General features: G+C 41.3%; 1 long non-coding RNA gene across 1 annotated transcript; it reads right to left on the reverse strand.

Annotated features, from left to right (window-relative positions):
* Nucleotides 1-2,176: 2,176 nt before the first annotated feature.
* Nucleotides 2,177-9,656, reverse strand: LOC145422024 (uncharacterized). The gene is made up of 2 exons (XR_013903396.1): nucleotides 9,348-9,656; nucleotides 2,177-4,448 (listed from the first exon to the last, which is right to left on the reverse strand). It is a non-coding gene; the product is annotated as an uncharacterized LOC145422024 (long non-coding RNA).
* Nucleotides 9,657-10,447: the final 791 nt, after the last annotated feature.

The following is a 10,447-nucleotide window of genomic DNA, read 5'->3' on the forward strand; positions in this document are numbered from 1 at the left end:
GGAACTATGTACCTGCACATTAATGCTGTGGAAAGACTTCCTGTTCACATAGTCTCCTTCATTTACTAAAGGAGCAATGACTGGAATGTGAGTGCCATCTATACAGCCAATCACGCCTGGGAACCCTGAAAATAAATGTAAAATTTAAGTAGTAGTCCAAGTATCACCACATCATACATTAAGTTTTGTTCATCCTGATACCTGCAATTTTGTGGCATCCCTCTTTGATGAATCTTGTGGGTCTGTGACCGGGGAACACCACAGACGAGTACAGGAGACGTTTCAGTGCAACTGTAACATTCCTGACTGCCCGACAGACGGTAGCCTTGGAAACGTGCTCAGCGTCACCAATATTATACAGAAAGCTCCCGTTTGCAAAAAACCGAAGTGCAATACAAATAATATGTAATGAACTGAGAGCATGTCCGCGATGTGTCACATGCGTAATATATGGCCTGAGGATGTTATTCAAATAACTTATAGATTGTGCTGAGAAACGGTAACGTTCGCACAGAAAATCATCAGGAAATGATAAAATGTCCAAACGCGCTCTGATCACTCTCTCCCGGCGGAGAGCTCTGCGGAGAATTTGGGCTTCACGATCTACTGGCTCTTCAAGGAAGGGACACGCCATGTCCGACACTTCCTACTGTCAGGTTTCCGACAAAGGGGCGGAGACAGTCAGGGTTAGTTGTAGTAAACCTGCTAGGGGGCAGGTTAGCTTCACGGCGTGTGTCGTCATAGTGACTCACTCAGGCTTCAGCTGAACTCGCTTTGTGAAACCGAAAACCCAGAGTTTTCGTTAACTCAGGGTATACTTACTCAGTTTTTCCACTAAACCGGCTTCCTGAAACAGGGCCCTGGTTGAACGGCTGCTGCTTATCAAACATGACAGACAGTGTTCATACAACCCGTAATGTTGCAAATGGTTTCTGGAGGAGTAAAACATGTAAAGCTGTCTCTCTCCATGTATTTGCGTGCAAGCATGTTGCTCCCATAAGTCACAGGCTGTGCCCGAATTCAGGGGAAGGATGCTTAAAATGCCATATTTGGATGCAATGACATCCCAGCGACGTGACAAGGGCTGTCCGAATTCAAAGAGCACTCAAAATGTGGCAACAAATGCATCCTACTTTGTCCCAAATTTTAAGGATGGGTCCGATGTATCCTTCGTGTCCTACTATATCCCAGGTCACAGAGGAGATTTGTTTCTGATAACGATGGTGGTCGAAGCAGGAGAGGAAAACACTTTAAAATGTAAGTATATGAAAATCTGGTTGTACAAAAGTTAAATTGTTATAGCAGTCGTTTTGTTAAGCTTTGGGCATCTGCATAGACATGCCTCTTTTATTAAAATAACCGTAAACCAGCTTGTTCCATGGTTTTTCATGTATTGCCGCTTACATACAGCTAATTTTGATTTTCTTCGAATTGGTGATATGTTGTGGGGAACAAAGACCAAACGGCTTAATTTATTAAAGCAAGGAGAAACCTCTTCACTGGGGTGAAGAATTGGGCCGCTACGGCGTGGAGGTACAAGAATCAATCAATTTACACATCATAGTCATATGAGTACGGTCCTATTAATCTTCATGCTGTACGGCAGCGGTCCCCAACCTTTTTGCGCCACAGACCGGTTTATGTCAGACACGGACCGGCCTTTAAGATACAAAAAACCAGAGAAGTAGATGTTTCTGTTTGCCTTCCTATTAATTCATCTGTAATTCCTGGCATTCTCAAGACATTTTGGATTTGATCTTCCAAGGAGAGGTATATGAAAAAGGTATATGAAAAAGTTATTGGTAAACCTATGTCTATGAAGGTTCTCAGTCATCCAGGTCATCGTAGTCAAAGGAGCTTGCAAGTTTTGAGATCCCTTCCCAGACGCCTTAACGCCCACTCACATCCTGGGCCATCTGACCTCAGGAATTCGCATGACAAGGTGGGGCCAGGTTTCACAATGAACACACCCGAAACTCTGGCTGATTGGGTCCCACACCCAATTTCACACCTTGGCTCAGGTGATTAGAGGATCATCAGGGGGTCCTTTTGTCCCTCTGTGGGGGGTTACTCCCACTAGGTTTATATCTGGGACTCTCCACCATTTGACCTTATGTTAGGGAAAATGTTTTAAAACACTTCTTCAGTAAAGACTCAGAGAAGAGAAACATAGAAGTTCTTGCTAGCAAGGGCAGCCTCCATACTGAGAGACTCCAGCGAGAAAGCTGCCCTGGTCTTTATTTATACTCTTGAGCGTATGTGTGTGTGTATGGTGTGTGTGTGGTGTGTGTGGGGTACTGCTGATCAAAGGGGTCATATAACATACAAACACAAAAGGTACATCCTTGGTCATAAAGAGGGTAGTCTCCCCCACCCTAGATGGCACGGTGAGGAAGTCCAGCAGTTAAAGCACTTAGACTAAAACAGACATAGCTACGTTAAAACAATAAAACAAGGTGCGACCTCTCCCACGCTCCCAAGCCTGCAGCCTGCTAGAGATCACATCTTGTCACTACACAATTGATTATATGCCTCTAAGTATACATGGTTAAACATTTCCTAATACAAATAACTACAAACAGCATCCTACCATAAGCAAACTTATATCACTAAGAGATTATACTGACTACTAAATACAATTTTCCATTGACATTCCCTCCTGTTGTCAGAAAAAACTTTTAAAGTGAGATATCAGTTTGCAACATCTTGTCGTACATTTTCTGTCACATCGTCATTAATCACACAAAGTCTTCATGTTCCAACAGGCCAAAGATATCATCATCATTTGTCACAGCTGTATATGCAGCAATAGTAAAAAAATATTATGCGGTTAATCATGAGTCTTAGGCATGGCAATATACACGTTACAAAAACACAAAATAAAAGTAAAAATATTCCAACTCCGATGAGTAGTCTTTTTAGCACCTGTAACCAGGAGCCAGTTTATAGCCAAGAGAACCAGTCACTTGTATCACTTACATAGTCCTGATTTTGAGCCTGCTGGATCTGTCTCAAAACATTCAGGGCGTCAGTCATGTTTGATGAATGCACATCGTCTGGTATGGAAGTGCAGCGTGTGGTATTAAAAAGGACGCAAAGTCCCCCTTTCTCTGCTAATAACATGTCCAGAGCTACTTGATGTTGCATCGCTGTAATCCGTAATGCATCAATTTCCTGGTTCTGCTGTTCGTTGATCTTACATGAAGCGTTCAGGAAAAAGTCCAAACCAGTAATCCAGAGTTTCAATTCTCAGCATGTTTTTTCCAGCTCCCATCCAGGGGAACAATGAATGGAGTACTTTCTGTCCAGTAGTCCATAATTTAAACTCCTTGGGCACGTCGCCTCCCCATATCGGGTCATGTGGTTGAAGTTTAGGAATCGCTAATCTTCTTTTCCGGCGTACTGTAGAAGTGGTGTTCACTGCAGTCATCCTGAAGGTGTGGTCTGACAGGAATATAGGAGCACATGTTCCATTACTAAGTCCAACAGCGTGTAAGATTTTATCGTCGATGATGATTCGGCTGTGTTGGAATCCAATGCCAGCAAAGCTGGCTGCACACTTTGCTTGAGTGTTGTTCATATATTCGCCATATAATGTGGGGTGTGTCGACGTGCTGGGCATATGAGAACAGACATAACAGTCTGTATTTGCCAATTCTGCCTTTATTCTGTCGTGGATATAACGGTACCAGGCATTATTCATCCACGGATGAATGTGATCTTGCGTCATGTCCCTTAGGTGAGAGTTGTCGTGTGTCCATCTCTTCTGCCTGCCTCCTGGTTCAGCTGCTGTTGAGGTCAGCTGAAGTCCTGTAAGGGTGAGCATCGTAGTCAAGGTAACCAGGAGGGTCCACCTCCCCATGGTTGCACACCGATCCATCACACCTCACACTTGGTTGCCCTAGAGTTGATCAGAGGCTGGAGGTTGGAGTGCGAGCTTACCCTACGGGGGCTCAATCAGCACTCCCCCCTCACCACTGAAACAACCAAGTGTGAGATTTCCCTAATGTGCTGTCTTGGGGGTGTCGGGGTTTCCTGGGACCTCAACCTTTTTGCTCTTTGCTATTTTGCAGGTCAAGGTGATGTTCATAGGAAACTGCTGTCATCACCACCATAGCTTCTGGTTCCTGTGCTTTTCACAGAATCATAATGCCATCCTTAGATTCCCTCTGCGCTGTCGATGGAGCTTGGCACGCTCCCCTCATCCTTCAGGTGTCCATCTGTTGTCCACAATCTCCTCTGTTGGCCTCTGGAAATCCCCTTTGGCACAGCTCTCATTCCAACGCAGTTTCATGGTCCTTGCTGTGGCTCCAAAGTCTGATCTCATGATGGGCCCTAACCAGCTTGACCTTTGACCTCAACCACTGCTTGGTGCTGTCAGCTATGCCTGGAATGGTTCTCGCTTCTCACTGGGCCTCTGAAGATTTCCCAGGAGATTCCTGCTGCACCTGTATTTTAGAAAAACTTCTATTTGGAGAGCATGTCAACAATCATCAAACCACATTCTTTAGTTCAGTGAACTTATACACCATCAAAGCCTCATCTGAACATGGGTGCACCACTTGCATAGGTTTAATACCCGTAAATAAACGGTTAAATCACTGCAACAATAATAATAGAAAACATTGTTTAATGTTAATTCTGGACTCCACCTCTTGACACATGGACACTTCTCATGCGTCAACTCATCAAACCTGGATCCCTGTCTTAAAAGCTGGCTCCTCCAGGAGCCTGCATACACAAGATCTGGAAATAAAATCAACCTTCACACGTATAAACAATTATATCAAAAGAGTAATAAGCATTCAGCACGGGCGAGACAAGTGTCATGTGCATGTTTTCTCAAATCATTAAATCACTATTATTACCATAATTCGCCTCAAACATGGATCATCCCATGTGCTCAGTTAACATTAATGTAATCGGTGACTTCTCTGAAGCAAAGTCACTCCACTTTACATATTATTATTATTATTATTATTATTATTATTATTATTATTATTATTATTATTATTATTATTATTATGGGCTCAAAGTGGCCAGCAAAGAGCCCACAATAAACTATTTCATAAACACGTAATCTCTAATTTGTTTTACTCATGTCACTTGTCCGTTCCAGCTGAATCTTCCACAGCATTCTCAAAGAAACTAACATTAGCAATACATATTGACTGTGGTCAGACAGAGGTCAGACACAGGTCAACAGGTTCCAGAGGTGCCATAAAAACACCATAAAGTCAACCCTAGCTGTGGAAAGAATGTTAGTCACATGTAAACCCAGAAATCCTATAATAGAAAAACATTAACTAATCCTCTTATAAACCACATAATCAAACACATAAAAAACTGTAATGCTGTAGAAAAGAAAATACAAATATTAGCGCTGCGCAGTGTGTACACACTTTTCTCACAGTAACTTCTGTGCAACAAAAGGTAGGGAATATCACCCTTGGTAAATGCACAGACACAGAAAGCGGCATTTCACAGGTTAAATCATCATGCACCCTCGAATGTTGCTGTCATCTTACTGCTCCTGTAACAAAAAACACATATAGATTCATCCACCCTTTTGTCCTGTCTAGGTGGAGCTTAACTTTGAGTCGTGATCAAGTCTCGTCAGCTTTTACCAGTCGGTCAGTCAGTTTGTTTTTATTTTATTTCCATTCATTCATTCATTCTTTCTTTGTTTCTTTGTTTGTTTCTTTGTTTGCTGATAGTGGAACCTGTCGTCGCATTTTAGTTTCCACTCCCAGCAAAATGACGTCATTTCAAAAAAGAAAAAGAACTTTAGATAGGATTACATCGCTGAATCCGGTTTTGGACAGGGACTTTCATTTAATAATTGTCCCAAATGAGTGGCTTTCTCGATCGGTCGCATAGCACTTTCAATTCCCGACGTGCAGATCTGCTTTAAAGAAAAGAAATAAACAAACAAAATCAGTGCCTGTTCAAAAGCTAAAAATGAAAAATAACAGAGATTATCAAACAAAACTTTCAGTGCACTGTGAAAGTATCAAAATAAAAAGGCCTTGTTAAGTCATGACACAAACTCCTCATCTCAGGAGGGTAAATCATACCATTAGCATGGTTCATCATACCATCATACTAATCGGCAGGCTCGACTTCACAACAGAAAAAAAATCATCAGCTAGATTCACTCCAAACCAACCATCAGCTGCACAAAACACAACATAACCCTAATGTCATATTAGCTATGAGTTTAATCACCAGGTCTGTGCTCTTCACTCATTTAGGCCACAGATCTATTTTATTAAATTTTCCTTTTCCCTTTATCATAAAACATGTGACATGTTGTCATGCACTTCACAAAAGAAATTTGTTCTGACGTATTTCAGAGTTGTATATCTAGATACAGGATTCACTCGCACATCAAAGCAGGAAACTCAGTGTTTTAGAGTTTCCACTCAAACACATCTCATTCACTCGTGCTAGAATTCAGTCACCTTTCATTAATCTAAAACCGATCAACTAATTTGCATATCAGCTATTAACCCACTAAGTTGACAGGACAACAGAAAAGCATGTTCAAAATAGTATCACAAAAGACAATTTCCGTCATACAGTAAATTACTTATGCTGCATTAATCAAGCAGGAAGCTTCTCCCAATTTACCATTTTAACACTAAATTTATTGCCTGATCACTGATTTATCAAACCAGGATTTTTTTTTTTTTTTTTTTTTTCCACAAGTTAAATTGTTGTCCTGCAACTTGGAGAGTCAATTTTTTTTAGGATAAATTCAGTATTTGATAACAAGTGTCTGCTAAATTGACACTATTGTAACACTGATGAAAGATAACAAGCTAATTTTCATTGCATGGGTGTTATTAGGCAGGTCTAATGCATGTCTGTGGATCTGCATATTCAGCAGAGCATGTTCTTAAAGCTGCCTTTCCTACACACTTCTCTGCTATTATTTGCTCATTTCTTAACTTCATGAGTCATTTTGTGTTTGGAATTGTTAGTAGAGTTAATGCATGTTCTGTTTTTTATGTATCCTTTCATGTACCTTCCCCCTTTTGTGGTGGTCTGGACACTGTGTCAATCCTCCACTTCCAGGCAGTCGCTTGTCTCCCCGAATTCCTTAACCTAATTTGATTGCCCACACTAAAACAGCAGCCTCAGTCCTCTTCTGCTCCTTTTCATCTCTCCCACTTTTCAGTCCAATGGCAGTCAGTTTTCTTCAGCTTTGTCCCGTGTCACTCTTTGTCCCACTGTCTATTTTATTGCCATCTCACTCCAAACATGGCAAATGTCAAACTCAGACAGTCTTCTCAAAAGTCCTTCACACACAGTGAGGTTGCAGCTGGCTGGAAATGCATCTCCATCCATCCAATCTAGATGGTGGTTCTTCTCTTTCTGATGCCGTTTGCCCACAGCGCTGCTGGACCTCTCTGCTCAGATTGTCTCTTGGACTCTTGTCCACTGTTAAATGTTCATGCTCGTGCTTCTGAAACTGCACTCGGTGTCTTCAGGGAGAGATTCGTTTCCTTGGAGCTTGCTTGTTCAGGATGAGGACGGGAAGCTGCAAAACAATTCAGCCAAAAAATTCTGGCTGAGTGTTTCTATTTTTTCTAATGATTTCAACCTATAATTTTCTTACGACTGCTACCCGTGTAGGATTGATCCAGGTCCGTTCCCCACCTGTAAACGACAGACTGAGAGACTTTCATTATTATCCTCACTGCTTAATCATCACACATCTCTCTCTGTCTGTGTTTGTGTGAACAATCCTTTCTTAAAAGCAGAAAATGACATTGTAGTTGTTTTTCGGCTGATCAACACAAAACCTTTTTCCTATAATTATTTTTCATCTACAATGTAAATTTTGTCTCTTTTACACTCTTTTTTGTTTGTATTATTATTTAAATAGCTGGTGACCTGCAGAATCACCGCTCTCACAATCAAAGGCAATTACTTTTACACAGCGCACAAAAACACTGTGACGTCAGACACATTCACACTCACTTTTTCATCTGCGTAAATAAATCACATAGCTGATATGTACCATGGTGATCCATAAATATGATCACCAGTTTATTTAACTATTTTTCAACCCAACAAAACAAATAAACAAAAACGTAATGCTGATGTTATGAACACTCTACACACAAGTCAAGATGCAGGAAAACTGCTCACGGAAACGCTGCACACTCCAGTTATCACAGTTCTGTTTGTGTGAATTATCTGCTTTCATTACTAATACCAGTTTATAGGTTGTTATCCTTTTTATTATTAGTTTGAATGCATTAAAATTAAGTTGTAATTTAGCCTTTGTTTATTTTGCTTTACTCCTCTTGCATTTATATCTATTCAGTCGGGTCTGTTTCCAACCCTTTTTTAAACAACTAAAAACTACTATGATCTCTAATTTTCACTGGATGAGGGATTAATATGTTCTTCCTAGTCTGAACTGCTCTCTTCACCTGAGCTGCTATCCTATTCTGAGTTACTGTCTTCTTTGTTTCTTACAGTCACGTACCAAATGTCCCTCTTTTCCACACCTCCAGCATGTAGTGTTAAAGTCACTGTTTGGTGTGTGTGTGTAGCCTATGCTCTTCCACTATGCATTCCTCTCTCTTTCTTTTGGATTAGTCGTGCTCCGGCTTGCTGTTTTTTCTAGACATTTCTCATCAGGTGTTAATTTTACTTGTTTATAAGATTTTGCTGGGCCGTCGCTGGCACGCTTGACTTCAGAGTGGTTTACTGATACGGCCTTCGACTTCACCCTAACGGTGAAGCGGTATCAGTTTTATGAGATGAAACTCAACCGTTCTCCTTTGTCACCAGTACGTGAGCCTCAGCAAAGAAAACAAAAATGGAAAGTAGTTCAGCAGCGTATTGTGCTGTAAAATCAACTTACTTCCAGACACATACGCACACATAGACATTTGCGCGCTAATTTGTCACGAGATAATTTCAGCTACCTCTAAAACTGGTCGAAACACAGTTCCTTTTGGCGAACTTAGACCTAATTTGTCACGAGATAATTTCAGCTACCTCTAAAACTGGTCGAAACACAGTTCCTTTTGGCGAACTTAGACCTAATTTGTCACGAGATAATTTCAGCTACCTCTAAAACTGGTCGAAACACAGTTCCTTTTGGCGAACTTAGACCTATTTTATCACATTTCTTTAAACCTTTGCGGCCGTTTTATATACTCAACGTGTTTTCATTTGTTAAACGTATTTTTAATTTGTCACGAGATAATTTCAGCTACCTCTAAAACTAGTCAAATTCGGCTCCTTCCGGCGAACCCAACCTAATTTGTCACGTTACTTTAAATCTTTGCGGCCGTCTTTAAATACCAAATAGTGTTTCTCACCCCTGACGTCCCACTGACGGTTCGGATCATCAGACTGAATCCCAGTGCCGTGGACCTGGTCACTGGCCCAGACTCGAATTCACGCTCTGGGACTCTCTCCTCGTCTAAGAGGGCTGTGCACAGACGTCGGTGCCGGCTCCCCACGGCGTCAGGAATCAGTGCTGGATCCTGGAACAGAGTCACAGATAACAGTTCTGATATATTCTGCTCCGGCTACGAAGGACCAAGTAAATGTTAGGGAAAATGTTTTAAAACACTTCTTCAGTAAAGACTCAGAGAAGAGAAACATAGAAGTTCTTGCTAGCAAGGGCAGCCTCCATACTGAGAGACTCCAGCGAGAGAGCTGCCCTGGTCTTTATTTATACTCTTGAGCGTATGTGTGTGTGTATGGTGTGTGTGTGGTGTGTGTGGGGTACTGCTGATCAAAGGGGTCATATAACATACAAACACAAAAGGTACATCCTTGGTCATAAAGAGGGTAGTCTCCCCCACCCTAGATGGCACGGTGAGGAAGTCCAGCAGTTAAAGCACTTAGACTAAAACAGACATAGCTACGTTAAAACAATAAAACAAGGTGCGACCTCTCCCACGCTCCCAAGCCTGCAGCCTGCTAGAGATCACATCTTGTCACTACACAATTGATTATATGCCTCTAAATATACATGGTTAAACATTTCCTAATACAAATAACTACAAACAGCATCCTACCATAAGCAAACTTATATCACTAAAAGATTATACTGACTACTAAATACAATTTTCCATTGACACCTTAGAACTGAAGAAGCTTCTCGGATGAGAGGTGAAACGTCTTCAAGCAACTTAAAGAAGTCCAGACGCTTTTCTTTGCAAGCTCCTTTGATTGGTAAACCTACTTGTTTTATCATAGCAGTGTTGCCAACTTAGCGAATTTGTCGCTATATTTAGCAAGTTTTCAGACCCCTTAGTGAGTTTTTCTCTAAAAATAGTGGCTAAAAAAAGACGTGTAAGCACGTATCGCTTTTGCTCTCAACAAGCAGCGGGTGCTGTAACGCAGTCAGTTCTTCTTTTACTCTTTTACTCTTATGCTGTTTTGTGGATCACAAGGTTTAAAACTACTT

The sequence above is a fragment of the Astatotilapia calliptera genome, chromosome 3, assembly GCF_964374335.1.
Source record: "Astatotilapia calliptera chromosome 3, fAstCal68.1, whole genome shotgun sequence".
Taxonomy (NCBI): domain Eukaryota; kingdom Metazoa; phylum Chordata; class Actinopteri; order Cichliformes; family Cichlidae; genus Astatotilapia; species Astatotilapia calliptera.